Raw genomic sequence first — 15,534 nt, 5'->3', positions numbered from 1 at the left:
AAAATTGATATTAATCGAAATCTGAGGGTTAAATTGAAAAACACGTGAAAGCTTGGAGGGCGAAATGATATTTTGTCATAATCATTACACATTTTAATTATTATATCAAATTTCTTATAATTTGAAATATAAAAATCAAACAAACAAAACCCAAAATTGATTAAAAAATCAATTTGTTCCAAAAATCATAAAATTAATCAAGATTTTCGAAGCAAATCAATTTTTTAGGAACCACCAGAATTAATTTATGTATATTGCACATACATATGACTCCCTACATTAAAGACTCCAACATGAAACCCATGCTTTGATGTGCATACCATGCCTTTTTGGTGATTATTAATTTTTTTTTTGTGAGAAGCAAAGAAATAGATATATATTAGCTTCTGTAGCCATTAACTTGTCTAGCTAGTACATGAGTCTTGATTACCTTTAGAAATAGAAAGAAAATCAAAATCCTTACTAATTAGCTTAATATCATTAATAATAGTCACAATGCTCCAATCAGGGATGCCTTGCCCTTGCAAAGTAGATATCAAAGTTTGACTATCCGTAAAAATGGAGATACTTAACAAATGCTGGCCTTTAGCCCAATGAATAGCTTCCCAGCACACTTTAACTTCGGCCAACAATGGAGAAGGAAGCTACATCCTAGAAGCATAATCTTGAACCCGCGATTGATCTATATTGAAACAAACACATGCCACACCCGCACTTTGATTAGCTGCCTACTGTGAACCATCTATGACAAAAGTCCACACCTTGTAATCTGTCATATTAGAGAGAGGATTTGCAAGCATACATATATCATCATCATTACAAACATCAGCAATAGATGTTGAGGTATTAAAGCCTGCTCTAAACATAAGGATGATCTTCGAGTAACATTAGAGGTAAGCTTTTCAGCAAGAAGATTTGCTTGTCCTTGTGTCATATTCATGCCTTTAAACACATAACTATTTCTCTAATGCCAAACGGCCCAAAGAATAGCAATGGATTGAACAATAATTTCATGATCCCAAACCTTCTTAATCTATTGTTTGAACCAATTTCAAAAAAACATGGGATTTCCTCTACAAAAATTAGGCCTAATGAAGAAGCTCACCAAACTCGTTGAGAATACTAGCATTCAAAGAAACAGTGTTCCACAATCTCAATCCCTTTATCACATCGTGGACAACTAGGCTCAGTGGTAACTCCTCACATATAACACCCATCAGACCGAAAAGATATAGTGAAGACACTTCTATAAGAAGAGTGTCCTCTTAGGTAGTCTAAGATTCTACAATTGCTTCCAAATGAGATCACTAGAATGGTAACGTGTACCAAGATTCTACAATTGCTTCCAAATGAGACCACTAGAATGGTAACGTGTACCCCTACGGCCTGAGCTTGTTGCATATAAATAACCCGCCTTAATGGTGTATTGGCCAAATTTAGTAAAGCCCCAAATAATTTGATCTCGCAAAGGCACCACTGATAAATAAATACCCCAAATATAATCTATGCACTCCAGTGGAAAGAATACTCGTAGAAGATTAAGCATGATTTTGAGTCCCAATGAAGTGAGATAGATTCAAGCATGTTAAAGAATTGCGAATAGTTGGAATCCATTGATCCTACAAAGAGGATTAATTAACTTACCACCCCCTACCACCCATCTTTTCTCTGATTTTAATAAGTCTCTTCCTCATAAAATTCCTTTCCATCCCCATGAAGCATATCCATAAGAAAATATTGAGATGAACAATATTTCCCCAATAGAGCCTTGGAGAATAGGGATTTAGGGTCAGTCAAAATCCTCCACACATGTTTGGCTATAAGTTCTTGATTAAAAAGACTTAAGTATAATCATTTCTCGGTCTACTAATTATAATCGCCAAAAACATTTGATAATTATAATTAATAGACCGAGAGATGACTTGGTACTGAGCCCTTTTATTTTGTTATTGTGAATTATAATATGTTAATTGGTCTTCGATGTCTAATCTAAAGCAATGACCTATTTATATATTTTTATTTCTGTGTTTCAATTTGTATATGTAATTCATGGTTGGGATGCGCATTTAATTTAATCTTTTGAAGATCAAAATAACATTTTAACAAAAATCACAAGATATGGGCATTTTTACAGGACAAACCGGTTCTTTTTATAACTAATGAAAATGATAAAAACATGGACTTGAAAACTTTTAATGGAATAAAAGTGAGAATTTTACTAAATAATTATGCTAAAAAATAATTAGCTTTCGATGAATTAATTTTTTTTAAATTAAAAAATAATAATCAGTAGCTTAAAGGGCGAATTTCATTTCGATGTTAGTAAAAAAAATATTTCCAATTTAGTGGTTAAAGTTAATTCAATTTTCTTTCGATATTGCAAAGTTTCCACCAAATTAATATTATTTTTTTCAACTTTTCATTAAAATGGTATTCCCCTTGCGTAAAAAAGAACAAATACAGGCTCTACCTATTGCGTAGAAAGAACTATCCAAAACATGCCACTTACCAGTTTTGATCATCTCAAGCTATTTTAATTAAAATTAAAAAAAAAAATGAAAAAAACACTTCAACCCTTCATCCATTCCAAAAAAATACCATGATACCAGCAGAGCATTATACAACACTACTACTAGATCAGCACCTCATAATTAAACCCTAAATCAGCACCTCATAATTTCATACAAATCAACAAGGAAGTTCGTCTCCAAGCTCCAATTTGCATATCCAGTATTCTCTCTCTAATAATAAAAATTCCTGGACAAAACAAAACCAAATTATCAGCACAATCAATGGTATTTAATTGTTGTATCAACCAAAACAACCAAAACAACGGCAAGTTACAATGCAAAAATGGATTGTTTGTGATACCTATAAAATTCTGAATAAATTATCAAATAGATCCTAATAGTTGGATTTAATCTCCATCAAATCCTATTGAAAACAAATCCTAATAAAACAGTCGCTAAAAATAATTTTTTGTAACAACTTTTTGCATTTCGCTAAAAATTGACAATTTGTGATTTTTTGTCACAATTTTCATAAATTGTCACTAAAGCTTACAATTAGTGACGTTTTTCTATGATAAATTTTTTAAACTCACTGTAAGTTGAAAATTAGTGACTTTTTTTGTGATGATTTTTTTAAACCATTGCTAAAACTTATAATTAGTGACATTTTTTGTAACAATTTTCAAACTATCGATGAAAATTAACAATTATTGACGATTTTAATAGTGTTTGATGAAAAACGCCATTAATTATCATATGACCTATTTAACAATAAATCCACCTATTAGGACCTAAACGTAAATCCCCCTAAAATTCTCAAACGGATGAAAAATTATGTACCTTTTATCTTTCAGGCAAATTTCTAACATAGTAAGATTATGGGTTAATTACATTTTTAGTTCCCAAAATATGACTAAATTGGAACAGTTTTTATACATTGGGCAAACGATTGACACAATTTAAACATTGAGGACCAAATTGAAACACTTTCATACATTAGGGACCAAATTGACACAACTTAAATATTGAGGACCAAAATGACACAACACTCATACTTTGGAAACCAAAAATGTAATTAAGCCTAGGATTATGGTAGGGCCCTAATCTTGGCAACTTTACCAGAAACCAAAAAAATTAAAATAATAATAATAATAAATAAATAAATAAAAAGGTGGATGGGCAAAATTTAGGAGGGCAACACTATTGCCAAGGAAAAAATTATGTTGAATTGACAAAACTGCCATCCAAGTCAATTCTCCTGTTAGGGAAGTCAACGCTGACTGAGAAGAATGAAAAGAGAAAATTTGATAATAGCCACCCCAAGCAAGTAAAGACTCGTTATCCAGATAATTAGATTACCTGCAATTGCTGCTGACTAAATAAATGGCGAAACCCAGTTTCAGGCAATGCAACTAGTTCAATCAGCTCATCATGGCTTTCGTGTGGATTTCCCGACTCCACGAGCGATACAGAAATCTGTGAATTTAGCAAGAAGCAAAACTAAAAACTACTATTCTTTACCATAGATCCTTTGTTCCTCTTACAAATTTACTTGAGATTGCAAAGAAAAAAGACGTTATTATTAAAAGGAAGAAATTGGCAAAATGGTAGAATGTTACATGGTAAGCCAACAAATTTGAAGAAACACAAAAGGACTTCTGGCTTCTTGAAAACAACTTTACCTGCATACATCTAAGAATAACTTCTGGAATGCAACACCTTCGACAAAGGCCCCGCACAATGTATGCAGCTGGGCCTTCCAGGGAACCATCTTTGCTTGAATACCAGGCATCTAATCGTGAGATCTCCATTGTTATACCAGCTTGAAATCGAACAAGCTCTCCTGCATTCATACATTATATAACCCCGAAGAAAGTCAATGTTGTTTTAAACAATATACAACCTATAACTAGCGGCTCACATCCAGGTTGTTCATTGTGTTTACATCTCCATTTACTAAATACCATGTAGGACAGGACATATGATGTCAAACAGCTCCTAGTAATTCCTGTTGGATGCCTTGTATTAGACTTTAACCAATCCGACATATAGAACCAAATCGTATTTCAGCAAATTTAGACAAGGACCTGAAGGTATTGGCCAATTTGTGACAACAATCCAACTGCCAATATCCTTTTTTCAAGCAACGTGCAGAAAGGGCCAAGAAACTTTTGTTGACTTTCAAATTATCCCGTCAACCTTTGTATTTTAGTTGTAAATTCTATTCAACACATAAACATGGCATGATTTTTTTGGAAACAAAAAAGCATTTAATTAAAGCCACAAGCTTGCAACTCTGTATACATGTTCATATATACATATAACAAGCTTCTATTTTTTCAAGGTGTATTTGGATGTCCCCTCAAATTTGATTAGTTCTATTGCACATCATGTGGAATCTGAAGTAAAAGTTGATCACCTAAAAAATTGAGCCATCAAGTAAAATAGGAGTCTTCAACCAATTCCAGTTATCTGATTTAGGTTCCAAAGTAATGCAGTTACAACCAGTCCTTACCTTTAAAGCCAGCAGCAATCACTGTAGCAAGAATACCACCATCATTAAGTTCATGTGGACCAAGTCCATCACCGTCTGTTGCCAAGCCGCGAAGAACAACCTCAATGCAGTAATTGTCTGTTGATGAGATAGAGACGCTCACCTTGCCATCAAGTAAAAATGTCAGAGACAAAAGATGTGTGTATATATATATAGAGAGAGAGAGAGAGAGAGACCTAACTTAAAAAGCTTATGTGACGAAAACTAGTTTTTTTTTTTTTTTTTTTTTGAACTAGATGAAAACTAGTTTGGAAGAAGCAAATTTTACATATTACATAATTATATCCTACACCTCATCAAAATATGTAGATTATACAGGACTTAAATATCAAGTGATTCATAAACAAATCAACTGACATGTAATGGTATTGTTTCAGGAACTAAAAGGTTTAATTTGAGTTGCGGTCAAAAGTTTTTAAAGGCGAATGCGTAACTCGAGGATTTTTTTTTATTTTTTATTGGCACCGGGTGTCCGGATCACAGTCTGACTAATTCCCAAGGGTGCACAAGCCCTCGGCAAGGAGCTTTCCGCAAGTGGACCACGGTTAATTCAAGGGTTTTCCCCCAATCTGATAGCTCCAAGAAATTGTTAGCACCTCAGAGGTTTCGATCCCTGAACCTTGGAGCGAACACACCCCCAAGACCCAAGGCTTTGCCTCCAGGCCAACCCCTTGGGGTTTAACTCGAGGGGAGGCGTAAGCCTTAATGCGTTGAGGCATAAGCCTTCAAAATTTATATTTTAATATTTAGTTATTAAATCAAATATTTTAAATTACTAGATAAATAAAAAAAATTACTAAAATATAAAAGTGTAAATATTTTTCTCCTTAGATTAAACATTTTCACTGTAGAGAAGGAAACTTGCCTTCATTAAAAGTGAAATCATTAGCTTTAGTGATTGAACTTCTCACTTGACCATTAACTGTGTTTTTTCTTGATTGATCATTTCCTCTTATAGAATATAGTTGCAAAAATGGTTCTTTTTATTTTTTGCTTTTTTTATGTTTGTTTCATCTACTAGACTAAGTTTAACAGGAGCCTAGGGGAACTTCTTCATATGCCCTCATATGCTTCTGCGCAAAAAATGTACAAGGCTTGACTATGATGCGCAACCCTTTGGGAAACATAGTCTAAAAATCAAAGCCTTGATATGTTTTACCTTAGCCTTGAGGCAAGGTGAACATTAGGGCGAGCCTCAGTAAAACCTTTTAATACTTTGGTTGTGGTATGAAACCCAAGAAGTAAGGATACAGACAACACAGCAAGTTCCAAATACAACCACAGTTGAGTCATGGCTAATTATCTATTTAATATGAAATTAAAAATAAATTATTGATTTTTTTTACATAGCAAAATTTCTATTTACTATATGAAATAATAACAAATACTTCATGTTCTACATATAAATGTTGAAAAGAATTAGGAAGACAACTTAATGTTTTGCTTTTAGAAGTCACAATTGACGAACAATTTTGAAGTTGTAAAAGTTCAGGGTTCTAAATATTAAAAAACCCAAATGATTGATAAATATATAAATCCATACTGCTAATTGTTCTTTGAACTTTTCAAAAAACCACATGTTCATACTTTATACATCATATTCTATGAAGCACGGACACTTCATCTGACGTAACATATCAGTGTCCAACACGTCTAGGACACAAATATGTTCGGAGACGCGGCAGATATGTGTTGGACACACCCTCTCTTGTGTCCCATTTTTGTCACTTTTTTTGGTTGTTGGACACACCTCTGACATTCTCCGGACATGCGTGTCCCTTTCTGGAACAATCCTTGGACACGATGATGGCCTCAAAAAAAAAAAAATCACTGATTTTGTTCATGCAGCCTGCAGGAACCCTAGATCTACGATTCAAAGAAAAAGTAGAACTAATCATGCCAGCATAACCACAATTAATGTTAAAAAAAGAAAAGGCAAAAGAAAAAGAAACGTACTTACCTAAGTTCAGCTTAGTCTTCTTCAACAAATCTTTACTTTTTTATTAGGGTTTGTAACCTTTACATCTCACCAAATGGGCTAGGCTGTAATACTCTCTTTTTTGTTGGTATGTTGTACACCTGTTATGGGATTTGTTGGGTGTTTTATTCTACATTTCCATCGATCCAATTCATTATGCAAGGCTTTGTATTTGGATCTTAGTTGCACGAAGCAGGGGTGGGGGAGAGAGAGCATATAGAAGTTTTTAAGGTTGGGAATGCCTATGGAAGCGTGTATATATTTCATATATTAAATGTATAAATATATTCTAACAAATAATTTTCTACGTAGACATAAAATATGTATTAAAATATGAATAAGAATTTGTGATTAATGTCAATTCCAAATTGTTTTGTCAAGTATGAATACACATATTATATAAATAGAAAGTACTATCATTAGTTTAAGTTGTTATTCTTTTGTTTCTTTAATATTTGTATGTTTTTCGTTTCTATCTCAGTTGAGAGCTAGTTTCTTCCTTAACGGAAGGGAGTTTCTTACAAGTTTCTTACTTGGAAGCACAGAAACACGTTTCTCAATAAGAAGCGCCACCTCAATAGAAGTTTTCTGCTACTAAAATTTGGATATCATCAAGCCCATCATTTCAAAAGAAGATACGTGGAAAAGAAATATTGCAAACGAAAAAATAAATAAATAAACTAGTTTATTATTAGATAAAAACATGTCCAATAAAAAAGAAAAAAGCATAAAACTCAATATTAATTTAGTATTTTTGAAATTCATGAATATTGTAATATATATGGCATATAAAATATATAAAAATGTCTTTTCACGCGTCCATAGACATGTCGTGTCTTGCTTTTTTGAAAATCGTTGTGTTGGCAAATCCGAATCATGTTGTATATTTGTCACGTGTCAAGTGTCTGTGTAATAGATGGACCTAATCATGGATAAAGTAGCAGTGACCTTTGGAAAAAAGTGCACCTTAACACATTACCAGACCATCCCACTTAAAATAATGCAATCAAATTTGGCATATAGATCCTTAAGGCACAATGAAGCACAAAAGTGTAAAGCTATCCTCAAATTACCAAAAACTAATATACCATTTCATTTGGCCCCTATCCCTCTGAATCATATGACAGGACAAAAGGAAGCAACATACCATGAGCTGGTGATTTAAGACAACTTCCTCACTTACTGAAGAATAAAGGGCACTCATTAGTGTTGCACACAAGGTGGCATCTGGGCACATACATTCACCAGAAGGCAGACAGAGCATTGCAATGGCACGCAATTCTAGGAACAAAGGTTCTACTGATTCATAAACACGATCTTCAGTGGGAACCAACAATGGATTTTCTTTTCCTAAAAAATAAAATATATCAATTAATTCAAACCTGAAAGCTCAAAAGTGGAAGAACATAAAATGATGTGACCAAGTCAACGATCCGTAATAAAAACTACACAAATAAACATCCTGGCTAATCCAATGATCTCTACATGCAATGTTTGTAGCATATAGTCAAATCAACTCACTCAAGAGCAGTGAAAATGATGAATTTAGTGTTTCCTTAGCTGCGGCAATCGCTCTTTGCTTTTCCTCGACTGACAATTCAAGGGGAGAAACTTCCACATTCTCTAACTCAACTTTCAGCCAGTTGCGATAAGTTGCATCACAAGAGTAGTACTCGCTCTGATTTAATGAAACATTGTACAAACTTGCAGTCTTAGAAGTGATAATGTATCGAGGCCAAAAAAAAGCATAAACAACATTGAGTGCAATGAACAAAAACAGATCTAAATAAAACCATACCCAGTCCTGGAACTCTCTTAGGTTCTCAGAAACATCATGATCCTCAGTAGAAAGAAGAGTTTCAGTTGGCTGTTTCAAAGGCTCAGCTAGAAAACTTAGCAATGTGTGGGCACCTATGGGCATTGCAGGCACCCTCCACATGGAAATAAGAGCAAACTCCCTGAACAGTATGTTGCTACAATAACAATGAAAGATCAGTATATAGCAAGCCAACAAGATGAGAACAAGAAAATAGTTAGGTAAGAAAAATAGTAAAGTCATTAGTCAAGCATGTATAAGAATAATGCAAGAAGAGACCACAGTAGCAGACAATGGGAGAAACTAGACAAATTCAAACCACAAATAGATGGTAGAGCTTAATCAAAGGAACAAGAAAAACATGTTCAAAACCTGGGTTACCAGAAAACGCTAATACCCTAACAAATTACGTATCGGTATGCACGTTCCAAAACATGGTACACTTCCGTTCCAAAATGATAAATTTAGTGATCCAAAGCGATTCCAAAAGTTTTTTTCAATATATTTCCTTAAATGTTACCTTAGGAGGAAAAATATCAAATATAATGAACTAAAATCTAAGGTGAGTTAAGTTTTGACAAGACAAAAATATCAACAAAAAAAAATGGGTCATAATGCTAATAGAAAATATTACATTTATTGGATGTCTAATAGTTTTAAAAAAATTATTTTAGAAGTACCTTAAATTTTTAAGTACAATATATGCAAGTCTACCCCTATCATACCACATTTTAGAGCATGTGGCATACCACGTGCCCGTTCTCGTTCCCGTTCCACGTACTGGAACGATCCATGTCCCAGGTAACATAGTTCAGAACCCAGAAGCACTAGCATTAAAGACAATATCACAAATGTAATTGCTTCCAATTTTAAATCATGTAAAGAACAAAAATAAAAATAAAAATCACTAAGCTCTCATCATTCACTGAAAAAAAACATTTTTTACATGATTTGTGGACATGTATACAAGTATCAAATGTCAGTACTAGAACCAAATGTATGATATGGAAAACCCCACAATTCAAGACACAGGGAAAATGACTCATATTTGTATTCATCTAAGTTCCATTACCCTTGTACTAAATACACTCCTGTAACTTGGTAGACATCAGATGGGTAAAGAAATTTATAACCAGGTGAGGCCAAAGCCAATTAGCTAGTGTTGGTTCGACCTATTGAAAGTATTAGGAGAAAGTCAAATTTAAGCATAACTATATGGGTGAGAAGGAAATTACCTAGTGTTGATTTCTCCAATATGGGGAACAGATCAAACTAGGAACAAACCTCACATTTGGCGTAGGTACAAACAAAACCTTTTGTAATTTTTCAACAAAGTGACTATCTTCATGCCCAAACCTTCATACTCACACTTGATAACCCACATTTATCCATAATTTGGTAGAGCCATTCACATTGATTATGTTAGTGCAATCTATGAAGCATCGACACTTCAAAACGAGTGTCATAGCCGTATTGGACACGCAGGCATTGCGGGGACACGCATAGGACATGCCACATGTCGTGTCCCCTTATTTAATTAATTCATTTTTAGGGGACACGTGGCACCACTTCGGGGACACATATAGGACACATGGCGTGTCCCCTTATTTATTTTCAAAACAAGTGCTTTTGGTGAATGTTGGATGTTTACAGTGTTCTAAAAGGCTCTAGGCGCACCGAGACGATACGGTCTGCTATAGCCTAAGCGCGAGGCGCGAGGCAAGGCGCGAGGCGAAGCGCGTGCCTCACCAAAGCGAAGCTCAAGTAGTAGAAGAAAAGCAAAATTATAAAATAGGCAAATTTTTCAACATAACAAATATATATATATATATATAATATTTAAAAAATCATAACCATTTTCGATAATTTCTGAACATAACATTCAATTTTCTAAAAATTAGAAATATAATATCCAACAAAAGATATAAAGTATAACATTCAATTTTTTATCACTTTTTGCTCTCTTTTGACTACATTTGGTCATTTTATATTGAATAGTTTTGAATCCCTGTGGGCATGTCCACAAAAAAAGCACTTAATCAACAATTGGAGTAGAAAAATGGGTAAAGCCCATGAAGCCCACGCCTTGCGCCTCAAAAAAAGCCCTCGCCTCAGCGCCTAAGTTGCGCCTCGCATGTTGCGCCTTGCCTCGATCTGTTCAAAGCGCAAGGCTGCACCTCATTGCGCCTCGCGCTTAGGCGCGCGCCTAAGCGCGCCTTTTAAAACACTGGATGTTTATTCTTTTTTTCTTAGATTTAAATAATTAATAGATCATCTATAAAAAAAAAGAAGACATAAATGATAAGTGTTAATTTAAAAGTTCTTTTTTTTTTTTTTCAAAGAATTAGTGTTAGATTTTGTTAATTTTGATTGTTTGTAGATGTAATATTAATCTACATAGCAAATAAAAATATATGAAAAAATATTTTATTGTTGTGTCACCACCGGGTCCGTGTTGCATTTTTTGAGATCACCGTACCCCGTGTCCATGTTCATGCTTCTTAAGAGTGCAATTAAGCATATAAACAAAAATAAATGATAGGGATCATTCTGAAGTATTTACAATTCATTTAAAGCTTCAATAATTACTTGAGTACATGGGCTTATGGACCACTTGTTTCCAAGTTGAATCTGGAGGTATGCAGAAAAGCCTCTTTTTGAGCAAGGTGTTTTATTTTTGAACTCAACTTCCAGTTGCAGCCAACAAAGCACCAATAGGAGGGGAAAAAAAATAAAAATTCCACTCTAATGGACACATCCTCTGAAGACTCAAGAACGCCTAGGCTGCTTCAAGTGACAGGACAGGACAGGACAGGAAAGGAAAGGAAAATCATTTTCTTTTACTGTCATGTACACGTGTTCAGTTGTTACAAGAAAATGTAGGTTCCACCATAACTATTTTCTTTAAGGAACTAGTTTTCCTCAAATCCTTTCCTATAAAAAGTACAGGATTCAGCATCACGGAAAAGTTGAAATTATTTTTTTACATAAATTTTCTTTTAAACTGAATAAATAACGAGAAAACAAATTATTTCTATTTTATTTTCCTTTCCTTTATGTCGAACCATTTTCTCAAGAAACATTTTCCGGTCACAATATATGCCTGACATCAAGTTGTGGAAGGGGGCTATTCTTTTTTGACTTTTTCTTTACTGTTTGTATTAGAATGAGTCTTCATGAGACAATTTTTCTACATTTCAAGTGGATTCAAAGCCTCATAGAAGGATCTGCCTTTACAAACTTCACTTTCTAGAGTTGTTGCCTGGTGTTTCACATATAAAATATTTTTCCAACCAAAGAATTTTCTTTCACATATTGCAAGGCCTTTAGTTTAAAGCTACTATTGAAATGTCTTTGTGAGAATATATTGTATATATTCTATATTAGGCATAGTTCTGATTGTATATAGTAGGCTTGATTTAGGCACGATTGTAATTATGTTATACTAGGTATGATTGTGATCATGTAATCTTTGTATTTCCTCTTTAGTTTTAGGTAACGGGTTACATATACTGAGGTTTTGATGTAACTATATATACAATTGAATATACAAATTTCTCATAAAACCTACAGTCTTGACATATAAAATCATGAAATTCCTTTATAGATAATAATGGATCCACTATAGAGAAAACTACAACCAAAACATTTCAAATACCATCAATTCCAAACAAGGTTATTGAGAAGTTGGCAATGTTTTTTTTTTTTTTTTTTTTTTTTTTTTTTTTTGATCAGCAACAGAAAAGAAAATTTTTATTAAGGCACAAGGCCAAAAAGAAAGAGAGGATGAGGCATCCTCAACAAGGAAAAAGAAAAAATACATCCAAAGAAGACAAACAAAACCAAAAGACCACCAACTACATATTATTCAAAGCAAACCGACACCCAATCTGAAGCAATCAAAAACAAAGGGATCTCGCGGAACACAGGACTCGCCGAAGTCCAAAAAGATGCCAAGTATCTCACTTTATCCCATAAATAATCTATATCACTATTTCCTCCTTCAAAAATACGCCCATTCCTCTCCAGCCAAATGACCCAGGAGATTGCAAAGACTACACAACTCCAAAGAACTTTAGCCCTTTTTGACCTTCCAAAAACTTGAAAATCAAATAATAGTATTTGAGCAACTCCTTTAGGAGCCACCCAATCTACATTGTCCAAACCAAATGCCCTATTCCACAAAAGCCCTGCCACCGAACAATACAAAAAAAGATGATCCAAAGATTCTCCACTTTTGCAACACATTATGCACCATTGAGGATTAAGATACCATGAAGGTCTTCTCTTTTGCAATGAATCATTTGTCAAAGTGCCTCCATGCACCAAGATCCACATGAAAACTTTCACCTTAAGAGAAGCACATGCCTTCCAAATCTTTTTGTGAAACAAAAACTGAGGTACATGCGGAATATCAATGATTTTATCCAGAAAGGATTTGCAAGTAAAAGATCCTAACGAATGAATATTCCAAAACCATCGATCCTCTAAAATTGGAGACAAAGAAACATTTTCAAGCCTTGACAATAAAGATATCAACTCGGGAACTTCCCTATCATGAAGATGACGGGAAAAATTAAAATTCCACGAACAAGGAGCCAGCGAAGAAACAGCCACGGACGAAACAGAACAATTATGAGATTGAGAAACTCTATACAGAAGCGGATAGGATTCAGCAAAGGACAAAGAACCCACCCAAACATCTTCCCAAAATCTTACCGTGTCCCCCTTACCCACCCTCACAGAAATGAATTGGGACCAAATTGGATAAATATGAGAGATAGACTTCCACGGAGCACGCCCATTACCCCTAGAAACCACCCGAGAGTCCCTACCATTAACATGCAACCCATATTTACTTTTGATAACTGCATGCCATAATGAATCACGCTCAATTGGGAATCTCCATAACCACTTGCCCAATAAAGCCATATTTCTAGCCAGTATATTACCAACTGCCAAGCCCCCCTTCTCCTTTGGTAATGACACCGTTTTCCATTTAACCAAATGATCCTTCCTTCCTTCATCCTTCCCTTCCCTACAGAAAATCTCTCATTAGCTTTTCTATGGTTTTTGCTACCTTGACCGGAATCTTGAACAAAGACAAGAAATAAATAGGAATCCCACTCAGCACTGTCTGAACCAAAGTGTACCTACTCCCACGGGACAATAAGGCCCTACTCCACCCTTCTAACCTCTTACCTATCCTTTCTACCACTGGATTCCAAAAACTGTCACCTCTTGGGTTACCTCCCAGTGGGAGGCCTAAATACTTCATAGGAAAAGTCTCAATTGCGCAACCAAGCAAATCGGCCACACTTTGAATCAGTCTAGGATCGGCATTAATACCCGCCACCCTACTCTTTTCTAGGTTAACCTTAAGCCCTGAAATCACCCCAAAGAGCCTTACCACAGAAAAAAGGTTTGCCACTTGGCACTCGTCCCCCGTAGAGAAGAAAATAGTGTCATCCGCAAATTGCAAATGTGACACACTAATTCTATCTCTACCAACTTGTAAGCCTTCAAACAGGCCTACCTCTTTAGCTCTGTCAATCATCCTACCTAACACATCCACTACCAAAATGGATAGAAAAGGAGATAAAGGGTCTCCCTGTCTCAACCCTTGTGAGGCCTTAAAACACTTCCCTGGCTTACCATTAACTATCACCGACATATTACAAGACCCTAAACAACCCCTAATCCAAGATCTCCATCTCACACCGTACCGTTTCTTATTCATCACGAAATCTAAAAAACGCCAATCTACATGATTATACGCTTTCTCAAAATCTGCCTTGAACACAATGCCTACCTTTCCCGACTTCCGACACTCCTCTACCACCTCGTTTGCCACCAGAACCACATCTAGAATCTGTCTACCTTGCACAAAAGCCCCATGTGTCTGAGAAATTGTGTCCCCTACGGAACATCTCAGCCTTTTTGACAATATCTTACCCAAAATCTTGTAGAGTGATGTAATCAAACTAATGGGTCTAAATTCTCCCATTCTAATGGCTCCCTACCTCTTAGGAATCAAACAGATAAAAGTGGCATTTGTACATAAATTAGCCACCCCTGTCTCGTAAAACTCCATGAAAACTCTTACCAAATCCCCCTTCACCACCTCCCAGCAGTCTTGAAAAAACGACCATGGAAAATCCGTCTGGACCCGGAGCCTTATCCCTTTCACACTCAAAAACTGCTTCCCTAATCTTGTTTTCCTCAAAAGGTCGCTCTAACCACATCGCAATTTCCTGATCAATAGGCTGCCACTCAAGCCCGTCTATCCCAAGCCTAACAATATCATCCGCCGAAAACAAATTAGAATAAAAATAAAAAAATCCCCCGAACTATTTGCTCCTCTATCCACCACTACACCTGGCCTTACTTCCAATCGCTTAATGAATTTCTTCTTCCTTTTCCCATCCGCAATTCTATGAAAAAATTTTGAACTAACATCCCCTTCCTTTAGCCAATTCACCTTTGCTTTTTGTGCCCAAAAAATCTGCTCCCTAAGATTCAACTCTTCCAATTTCAAACCTAACTCCCTCCTCTCTCCCCTCAAGGCCTCAATCTCACTCCCTTGCATCTCCAAAGTATCTATCTCCTCAATCCTGCGTAAAACCTAACATTTAGTTGATTCCAAGTTCCCGAAAACCTCCCTATTCCACTGTTT

The 15,534-nt window shown here is 35.2% G+C and overlaps 1 pseudogene across 1 annotated transcript in view; it reads right to left on the bottom strand.

Annotated features, from left to right (window-relative positions):
* Nucleotides 1-2,512: 2,512 nt before the first annotated feature.
* Nucleotides 2,513-15,534, bottom strand: part of LOC114284292 (nuclear pore complex protein NUP107-like) — a 47,637-nt pseudogene continuing 34,615 nt past the window's right edge. Inside the window, exons 18-24 of the transcript XR_014361403.1 lie at nucleotides 8,841-9,015; nucleotides 8,564-8,720; nucleotides 8,190-8,392; nucleotides 5,026-5,167; nucleotides 4,193-4,353; nucleotides 3,870-3,986; nucleotides 2,513-2,757 (exon numbers count right to left, since the gene is read on the bottom strand). The product of XR_014361403.1 is annotated as a nuclear pore complex protein NUP107-like (transcript). The remainder of the gene's footprint in view (nucleotides 2,758-3,869; nucleotides 3,987-4,192; nucleotides 4,354-5,025; nucleotides 5,168-8,189; nucleotides 8,393-8,563; nucleotides 8,721-8,840; nucleotides 9,016-15,534) is intronic.

This window comes from Camellia sinensis, chromosome 2 (genome assembly GCF_055761805.1).
Source record: "Camellia sinensis isolate YWXY chromosome 2, ASM5576180v1, whole genome shotgun sequence".
Lineage (NCBI taxonomy): Eukaryota > Viridiplantae > Streptophyta > Magnoliopsida > Ericales > Theaceae > Camellia > Camellia sinensis.
The sequence above is the reverse complement of the archived record's forward strand: the minus strand, read 5'-3'. Positions and strand labels throughout refer to the sequence as shown.